This window comes from Artibeus jamaicensis, unplaced genomic scaffold, assembly GCF_021234435.1.
Source record: "Artibeus jamaicensis isolate MK-2021 breed Jamaican fruit bat unplaced genomic scaffold, CSHL_Jam_final contig_908, whole genome shotgun sequence".
NCBI lineage: Eukaryota > Metazoa > Chordata > Mammalia > Chiroptera > Phyllostomidae > Artibeus > Artibeus jamaicensis.
This window is the reverse complement of record NW_026522009.1, coordinates 7,777,833-7,788,114: the sequence shown is the minus strand read 5'-3', so window position 1 is coordinate 7,788,114 and position 10,282 is coordinate 7,777,833.

Sequence of the window (10,282 nt, the reverse complement as noted above, 5' to 3'; positions counted from 1 at the left end):
GAAGACACATTGTGCTACAGGCTTCCCTCCATGAGGTGAGGGTTCTAGGAACCCCTCCCTATCAGTGTACCAGCTGGCATTGTTGTAAGAGGCTGTGCTTGTTTGACTTCAGTGAAATTTTTTTAATACTTTTTCAACTCATTTACCCATTTGTTGATAGTTGATTTACAAGCTCACCTGCCCACAACACACTGAATGTTCAGCAGTTTTTGACCAAAAACAGCATGACCCCCATGCTCCACCCTCCCTATTCACCCAATCTCACGCTGAGTGACTTTTTTTGTTTCCCTGGATGAAAAAAGTCCTCAAAGGGAAACATTTTGCTGATATGGAAGAGGTGAAACAAACAACAGTGGAAACACTAAATGGTATCAAAATCAATGAGTTCAAAACCCATTTTGAGCAGTGGAAAAATATATCAATAGGTGTATTGCATCAAATGGAGAGTACTTTGAAGGTGATTGAAGTTTAAATATGTAAGAATAAATACACATATTTTATAAATAATTTCTTTTTTGGGGGGTTCCCCCTCATGTTATCCCAGTTAATCCTTATGCTCTATGAAGTATACCATGGTTATCTGAGGACCATGTGATGGAGTAAAGAGAAAATAACACTGAAAATTTCAAAGGAGCCCAATTTTCTTTTGCTTTCATTTATCATAAATAGAAATGTCAGGTAAAAGGATCAATTACTGTTATTAGAATGCAGACTCACTGGAGAAGAAAAATAAGTCATACAAAGGAGTTACTCAACCATGTATGAATAAAAAGGAACAATTCATCTTCGGAGAGTGTCAAATCACCCAATTTTGTCATGGTGATATGTGGGTAACCTCTCTGACAACTGCTCCTGTGAGCTGCCATAAAAGAGGAAGAATAACAAAAGCAGTAACTCTGCCCTCTTCCTGGAGGGTTCAGGAGGATTCAAGTAGAGGCTGGGTATCTAGTCATCCAGAGGGGTAATGGGATGAAGGATTTGGCTTTCAAAATGGAGATTAGCAGTAGGAAAGAGTGATACTAGTGCCCCCTAAGATTTTTCTCAACCCTGCAATTATGTTTCTGAGACTTCAGATGCAGCTTCCATAGTAGTTGAACTATTTAACTCGAACCTTGCCAGAATTCCATCTTGGACACCATCTGTCTGTGAGAACCAGAGTTTACTGGTGTGAAATAACAAGCTTCACTTTTTATTAAAAAAAGCATTTTATTACAAATAAATGTTTGTGTACCTTCCTTTTTAATTCAGATTAAAAGAGCCTTATGGAGCCTATTTGTAAATTACTTCAACTTCTAAGTATTATTTATACTGCATTTTGTATCTTATCGAATATGAGTTTGTGGATGACAAACTCTGCAATGGGAGGTAGCAATGCAGAGGCAGCTGTTTTGTACATAAAATTGATTGATTACTGTTTATAATCAAGCACTGTTAATTAGCATCAGATCCACTTATACATTATTTGAAACAGATAAATAATGCTGTGAATATTGTTAAATGATAGAACATACCCTAAATAAAAGATTACAACTTAAACTGTATTTGCTTAATTTTGTAAACTGGCAATTTTAGGTAAAAAGCAATTAAATTAATGCTTTTATTCATAAGTAAAGATTTTAAATCCTTTTCCAAACAGTGTTGACATTATCATTATGTTATAGTAGTGCAAAATTTGGCACAGAGAATTTTGATTAGAAACATTTTTATTTTAAATACTTCATATAAATTAATTCCATGTGCCTAGAAATATGCATGCATCAATGCATAATAAAAAGGTTTCAAATATAAGAGTTTTTAATGTTTGCAACAATGTACATTATGTATTACACACATTTAAGTTCTACACTTTAAAATTCTGAGATTAAGAAAGTAATAATTACTTGCAAGGATTATTCTTTATTCAGTTTATATCAGAAGAAATTTAACCTCAGAGAGTTCAGCGTCTGTCAGTAATCATAATATATTTTTTCTAAGTCCTGGGAAGAACGTCTCTATTACAGTGCTGTGGAGTAAATCTGGACTATTGTTGGCTTGCTTTTCTCCTTTGTAGTTGCCTTACCCATTTTCTATTTGCTCCTTGCTTCTCCTTGATTAGGCCCATGACAATGCCCTCAGCTGGGGGCAGGTTCTATAACTGACTGGACTTACCTTTTCAGTTTTTAGCTGCCCATTTTTTCTTTTTAATCATTCTTTCTCAGTTGCAAGACTTTCCACATACCTCTCTAGATTCGTGAATACATTTGCCAGATTTGTTAGTTTGCTCTTTTATGATCTGATGGTATCATTTGAGGCCTTGTTTCCATAATACATTAATTTCTTGGCTTACTAATTTTCTCAAAAAATGTTTGGTTTTGTCAAAAGAAAAGCAACAAAAAAAACACTTGAATTTGTGTCATGTGTTCCTCTTAAAAAGGGCTGCTCTTCTGGGCGAGAAGGGGACTTGGGCCCTCAGCATCCTCTGGAGAGAGCCTTCGCAGAGGCTGAAGATGGATCTTTCCATTGTTGCCCATGCTCTGCTGGGCTTTCACTTTTTTCTCTTTAATTTTATTTACACAACTCTCCTACACATGCACTATATTTTGTGTGATTATATACTTTCTTTCACAAATGAGCCTGCTCAGACAGCCTCACAGTTTCAAAACAACAGTTGACTTTTTACTTAGAAAATACTAAGTAGCCTCTTAGTATTTTCATCTAAGAATCTGTAAGTTTTACTGTTGGATTGATGAAGTAGTTGAGAGGGTCCTTCCATTGCTCTCTCTAGTTTCTGGGGTGGGTAATAGTGTAGGAGCTAAGGGTGGCAGTGCCCTGGCACTGGGAGGGTGGGTGGATTCACCAAAGTTGAATCAGGCTATTTTGAGGAACTCTCTTCTGTACCTGGAAACCTGGCATTGTGAGAGTTTGCCACTTTCTTTGGGGACAGGTTTTATCCTGAAACAAGATTGAAGGGCTTGTTATAACTAATCAGAGTTATAACTATAACTTGTTATAACTGAAGATCTGAAGGTGCTCACTCTCTGTACTGGGGCAGCCAGTCTACAGTGTTCACTTTGCCAAGTCCATAGTCTTGATCCTAGATATTTGATAGTAGTGGTTCTCAACCTTTGACCTTCAAAGAGCTTTTGTTTACATAGGCTATATTTGTTGATAATTATTATACTAAAAATTAATACTGAAAATATTTAAAAGAATCTACTTAAAAGAATAGGCTTTTTACATGTGAATGTAACATTCTTATTTAACCAATAGATATATTTTCCAAGAAAAAATTTAGAAAAGTGGCATGGTTTTAAAGTTTTGCAAAAAAGCGGGCAGCCGGTTAGCTCAGTTGGTTAGAGTGTGGTGCTAATAAAGTTTTGCAAATGAGTTTTAAATATCTGGCTTAATAGAAGACCCCTGGATTCTCATATCTGATTCTTTATTCAGTATGTTGTTTTGGTTGGATTATATGAAAAAAGCCTGCCATGTCACAGGAATGTAGTTGAAAAGGGTAAGAGCATGTGAATAGCATTTTTAGGTATTCTCCCTTGTAAATACTTCAATATCCAACAAATGGCAGTTTCTTCCCAATTCATCTGTATCAGTGCACTTTTTGTGCTCTGTTACTTAAAAATCCATTAGTCTAAGACTTCTGCCGAGATGAAGGCGTAGGTAGAAACACTGTGCCTCCTTGCACAACCAAATTTAAAGACAACAAAGTTTTAGTAACAAAAACAGCTAAAACACAGAAAATTGAACTATACAGAAATCAGACAACAACGAACCCTTCAGCCAGACCGGTAAGAGGGGCAGAGCCAGCAGTGGAGCAGGGTCGGCAGGAAAGATCCCCTGAAATGACCCAGGTGTGGGCGGCAGTTGGTGAATCCCAGGCATGGGGTAGCAACAGGCAGACCCAGTGAGAGCGCAAGGTGGCAGGCTGACCACGGTCACACATTTGTGCACAGATAAACCAGTGAAGGAGCGAGCAGTGATACAGACCGAGGGGAAGCAACAGAGGGGGGGACCCTGCTATTATCCCTCTCTGACCCCACCCCCACATACAGTGTCACAACCCAGCAACTGAGTTACCCTGCCCTGGTGAACACCTAGGGCTCCACTCCTCATATGTAACAGGAGTGAACAGTCCAAAACATTATGGCTTAAGAAGAACTCAAAGCCCCAGAGCCGATAACTCTAAGTGACCAAGAAATAGCCAACTTGTCAGATGCACAGTTCTAAACACTGATTATGAGGATGCTCAGAACTGGTCGACTTTAGTCACAAATTAGAGAAACAAATGAAGGCTAAACTAACTGAAATGAAGGGAAATGCACAGGAAACCAATAGTGATGGAAAGGAAACTGGGACTCAAATCAAGGGAGTGGACCAGAAGGAAGAAACAAACAACCAAACAGAAAAAAATAAAAAAAAAAACAAGAATTCAAAAAAGTGAGGAGAGGCTTAGGAACCTCCAGGACATCTTTAAACACTTCAACATCTGAATTATAGGGGTACCAGAAGGGGAAGAGAAAGAGCAACAAGTGGAAAACTTATTTGAACACATATTAAAAGAGAACTTCCCCAATCTGGCAAAGGAAATAGACTTCCAGGAAATCCAGGAACCTCAGAGAGTTCCAAAGAAGTTGGACCCAAGAAGGAACACACCAAGGCACATCATCATTACATTAGCCAAGATTAAAATGAAGGAGAGAATCCTAGAAGCAGCAAGAGATAAGGAGACAGTAACCTACAAAGGATTTCCCATGACTGTCAGCTGATTTCTCAAGAGACCTTACAGGGAATAAGGAGCTGGAAAGAAGTATTTCAAGCCATGAAAGACAAGGACCTACATCCAAGATTGCTCTATCCAGCAAAACTTTCATTTAGAATGGAAGGGCAGATAAAGTGCTTCTCAGATAAGATCAAATTCAAGGAGTTCATCATCAGCAAGCCCTTATTATATGAAATGTTAAAGGGACTTACCTAAGAAAAAGAAGATAAAAAATATGAACAGTGAAAGGACAGCAAACTCACAGTTATCAACAACCACACCTAAAACAAAAGGAAACTAAAAGGACAGCTAGATCAGGAGCAGAACCATAGAAATGAAGATCACATGGAGGGTTAGCAACAGGGAAGTGGGAGAAGGAGAAGGGGGGAGAAGGTACAGAAAATAAGTAGCATAGATGGTAGGTAGAAAATAGGGGTGAGGGCAAGAATAGTAGGGGAAATATAGAATCTAAAGAACTTGAGACATGTGGTCATAAACTAAAGGGGGGGAATGGTGGGGAAGAGAGTGTGCAGGGTGGAGGGGGAATGAAAGGGGGAAATAGAACAACTGTAATGGCATAATCAATAAAATATATTTAAAATAAATTAAAAAAAAATCCATTAGTCTGTCTTGTTTTTTGAATGCAGCTTTTATCCATGCATGATATTGTAACAGTATTTATCATTTAGTTATGCAGATTTTCCAAATGTTGACACTTTTTAAAATACAATATCAAAAATAACACATTGATATCAGAACTGATCCCATTATAAAGCCTTTAAGTCTGAGGGTACTGTCACATTCACAGAAACACATATAAATTTACCAGAATTCTAATTTTCATGAAAAGTCTCAAATTTTGTGATCAGCAATGCATATTGTCAGTTTTTTCACTTTTGATGAGCTTCCATTGTTTATTTCAAGATCATGCCTGCCAAATGCCAATTCTACGTAGCTATCATTTGCCAGTCATTTCTTTCAAATAAAATGTTGTTTTGTGACAAAAGTGGTGAGCTTAGTGTGCAAGCCATACAATTGTTCAAGTGCTTTCACTTGGGACAGCCACTTTAATTCAGTATGCAGCACAGGTGCTTATTTGTATTTCTCATTCGTCATTCTGAATATCACTGAAGACATGTACTCAACATGAAAATTTTATGTAGCTTACAAATTTTTAATGTTTCAACCATGGAATTCTCAAATGAAGTGAGATCTTTAGCCCCATGAGTGTGTGGCAGTGAAGAATACAATGATACAACGACTCCTTGTACAGTTTGATGCCACTGTCTTGATTTGCTAAGGTGCCAGGAGTTTTAGCCACCATTGCATTTGCAGTATTGGTTTGATTTAGCAGACACCTCATGGATGTGCAGGCTGGACTTTTAAAACCACTGATCTATGCTAATTATTCTTAAGGGAAGTGTACATTACCAATATCCACAAAATAGTTGCATCAATCCATAAACATCCGATAATCATTAACCCCCATGTATGACAAAAAGCATGTGGAAGAGCAAACTAATTCAGAAAGGAAGGTGGGAGCAATCAAAGCTGAGACAAGTCCTATAAGATGAACAAGAGGAAGCCAGGAAAACACTTCCTGGTGAAGGGGTGGAGGTGCTTGCGAAGGGCATCCAAAAGACACTTTGTCAAACACCATGATGTATTATTAGTCAGGATAGGCTAATACACACACCTGGGGTAACACACACCTACATCTCCATAGCTTAACATGTCAACATTTATTTCTCACTCATATACTATTTCCACTAGTAAACTCTCCCCAAGGAAGCTGGGTCTGTGATCCAGGCTGCTTTTGTCTTGTTGCATTCATGTGAACATGTGGCTTCCACCATCTCCATGGTGAGGGAAGAGAGAACTGCCAATAGATCTGTTAGCACAACTGAAAATATATTCACTAATGCTCCTAGATCATTAGCCAGAACTCCTCGAATGGCCCCTTCTAACTCTAAGGGGGCTGAGAAATAAGAGGGCATACTCATTTGCCCTAGCTTTGCACTCAGGAGTGACACAGAATTAAAATCCTCTTCTCTTGGTGGCTCATCAAGCAGCCCTTCAAATTTTCCTTTCAAACCTGTTCCTTCATCAAGTGCTTCTATAAGCTCCACGCTCTGGACCATCCTAGGGATCTCTTTCCACTTCTGAGTACTGTTCTTCAAATGTGGTTAAAAGAAATGAGCACAGTTTTCCATTTATAGAATCAGCAGACAGTACAGTGGAGTATTACTTTTTGATATGAAACAATCCACTTATGAATGTATCCTAAGCATTTATAGCAGACATATTATATCAGGCAAAGAAGCTACTAGCTAGTCAAAAGGGAAAAACTTTAGTTAATTTAATAGCTAATTTGTTTTCAAAATGTCAATCTGTTTTCCTTTTCCCCATTCCTCCAAATTTGTTTATAAACACAGTTCATAAATTTAAAGACACAGAACCTTTCACAAAAGTAATTGAAGAGTTGGCTAGCATAGGAGTGCACTTCAGAAAACAACTGATTTGTTATCTTTTTGCCCTGCTTTTAGACTCTTTTCCAGCACTTGGAACAGTTACACTTTAGATACCTGGTCAAATAATGTTTATTGCTTGATATATTCATTTATTCTACAAACATTTACTAAGGATTAACCCTCTGCCAAGTACTATGTGGTAAGTTCTCATAAAGATAAGTAAAAAACAATCCACATTTTCTTTGAGCTTATATGGAGACAAATAAACAAATGCATAATTCAAAATAAAGTGCTATGTTTTATAACAGTATAATATAGTCATTGTTGCTGAAGCTCACAGGGACCACCTCAAACTTCCAGTAGACAAGGCAGTTCTTGTAAGAGAAGATGACGTTAGCTGAATTTGAAAGCTGAAGTGTTTTAGGCCATCAAAAAATATTTCCTGCACTAAGGCATACCATGCAAAGGGAAAAAGAGACAAAAGGGACTGGAGGTATAACTGAGCTTTTAGCCTTTCTGTAGAACTATGGTAGTTATGCCTTTCGTAAGCAGAGAACATTGAAGAAATTGTGGAAGCAAGAAAGTAGATGAGAAGACTTTGTTAAATTTACTGAGGAAAAAAATATACCAAACAGGGAGAAAGTTAATAAATATTAGATGTGTGCTTAGTGATTAATCAACAAGTACTTTCTGAATCTACATGTGTTCAGAATAGTTAACACCAATATTGAATCTGGTCAAGAATCACAAAATATGGTCTTTGCCTATAAGCTGGGGAAGCATAAACTAAAACATGGGTGGGGAAAAGTAGGTTTACAGTTGTGAGTATGTGAAACATGGAGTTAATCTTGTATTATTATTTATTTATTTATTATTATATTATTTATTATTAGTAGTAGTAGTCTGCTCTGGCCTACCCCTGTATATGAAGTACTAGTAGACAAAGCAAGGCAAGGCCAAATTAGGAAGTTCACTTTCTGTAAGCATTCTGTAAGATAAGATAATATGAAAATAGAATAATTGCCCCAGAATGATCTGGGAAGGCACACTGGAGAGTTTAAAGCACAGAGCACATTGGAGTCATCAGACTGGTGTTGGAATCCTGTTCCTGCCATTGACCAGTTTATGAATTTAGGCATGTTCCTTGAACTCTCAAGTGCCCATGTCCTTGTCTACAAAGTAGCAATGCAAATACTATTAAGGCTCATATGTAACATAATAAATATAAAGCATTGAAAACAATGCTTAGTTCACAGTAACCCCACCCTTCTCCCTACCACAAGATGATCTGTTATTATAGAAGCTAGGCTTTGATGAGAAGAGAGAATTTGGATAGGTAGAGAGTGTGGGAAAAGGCTGGCATTTCAGGTAAAGGGAATAATGAACTTGAATAAAGCAATGAACATGGAACTGAGGAAGAAGTGAAAGAGTCGAGGGGTAGGAGTGGGCATATGGGGCTGATCTAGAGGAATGACTACCAGCTTTGGAGCCCTAAGGGCAGGAGTGGGATGTGTACTGATCCCAAGGAATCCTCATGTACATTGGTGCTCCAAACTATACTTTAAACTGAATATACTTTACCTATCACCTTAAATACATATGATTGCTATTGAAATAAATAAGATACAATTTTATTTTAAAAGCCATTAAATTAATAAATATTTTAAATTTATCAAATAATTCTGTTCTTCAGGTCTTAACTCACAACTCCCATCCTCACAGAGATATTTCTTCATTTCACTATTTAAAGTAGTGCCCATTTCTGCTTTCCTCTCCAGGGCTTATTCTGCTTTAATTTGCTCCACAGCACTGAACGCAACCTGGAGTTACATTATCTTTGTTTACTCCAAACCTCCTCTCTTTGATTGTAACCTACCATGATGGAGAGGTCTTTGTTGTATTCACTACCATCACTTCCACATATGGGCTAGTGTCTCTGCATGGTGGGCCTGTAGTAAACATTTGCTGAAAAACACATTCACATTGAAGGCTAATGAATTGATTAAGTTATATGCAGCCATTTTCATTTTCCCAATGAATAATTTAAATTAGAATAATATCAGGAGGGTCCTTTACATCCTCTTAATAGTCATCATTGGCTCTTTGCTGAAATGAGAATTTATTACCAATAAAAGAGGTGCCACAGAAGAATTGCCAAATTATAAGACACATAAGAGGGAAATGAGTCATTGCTCTAAAAGGCTGCAGCTTAAACACCTGGAAGAACAATGCTTTTGGGTGGCATAACTATTCATTTCAATGTGCAAATGATAAAGACATTAATCAGAGCTTCCCCTAAACCAAGACAGGTTAAACTTCTAACATATTATTTAAAATGAGGTAATGTGTGTTGTCACATGGATACCTAGTCATTCAAGTGACAATACATTTTGAACTCCTGCAACCTCAGCTACCATAAGACAAAGCACATGGCATGAGATTGCTTAAAGGTGGAAGAGAAACCAGACCTGTGCTTGTATATTAGGCAAGCAGGTCATCCAAGGTTATCCTGAACATTTGATGAGAAACTTGATGTGACCCAAAGTATCTGATATATAGCATTATGTTAGAGTTTTACATTGGGATTTTAAATATAAATGTTACATTTGATCCCCTGTCTTTATCTTTGATATTTATTCTGACATTTGCAGATACACATCAATTAGGTGACCACTAATTACTGGACCAAAGTTGATAGCTCCAACTAAAGTAGTTTATGTGTCTGACCTTCCCTCTCTCAAGAGTTTGATAGGGTTGTCTTCATTTAATTTTCTCCCTATCAGAGAAATAGAAATAGTGGTCATGATGTGCTTTTTTCTTCTCTCAAGTTAGGCTGCTATTCTAACGTAGAACATCAGCAAATTTGCTCTGGATATTTGGCCATGAATAGTATGTGTTAATATAAATCACGGTAGTATGCACATAAACAATTCCACATGAGATAACCTGTTTATCCATATACTCATCTATTGCTACATCAAAATTATTTCTGATATGTCAGTACCTAAAAAAAATCCTAAGCTCCACCTCTTGCAAATCAGGTAAGATATTTTCAGTGCTA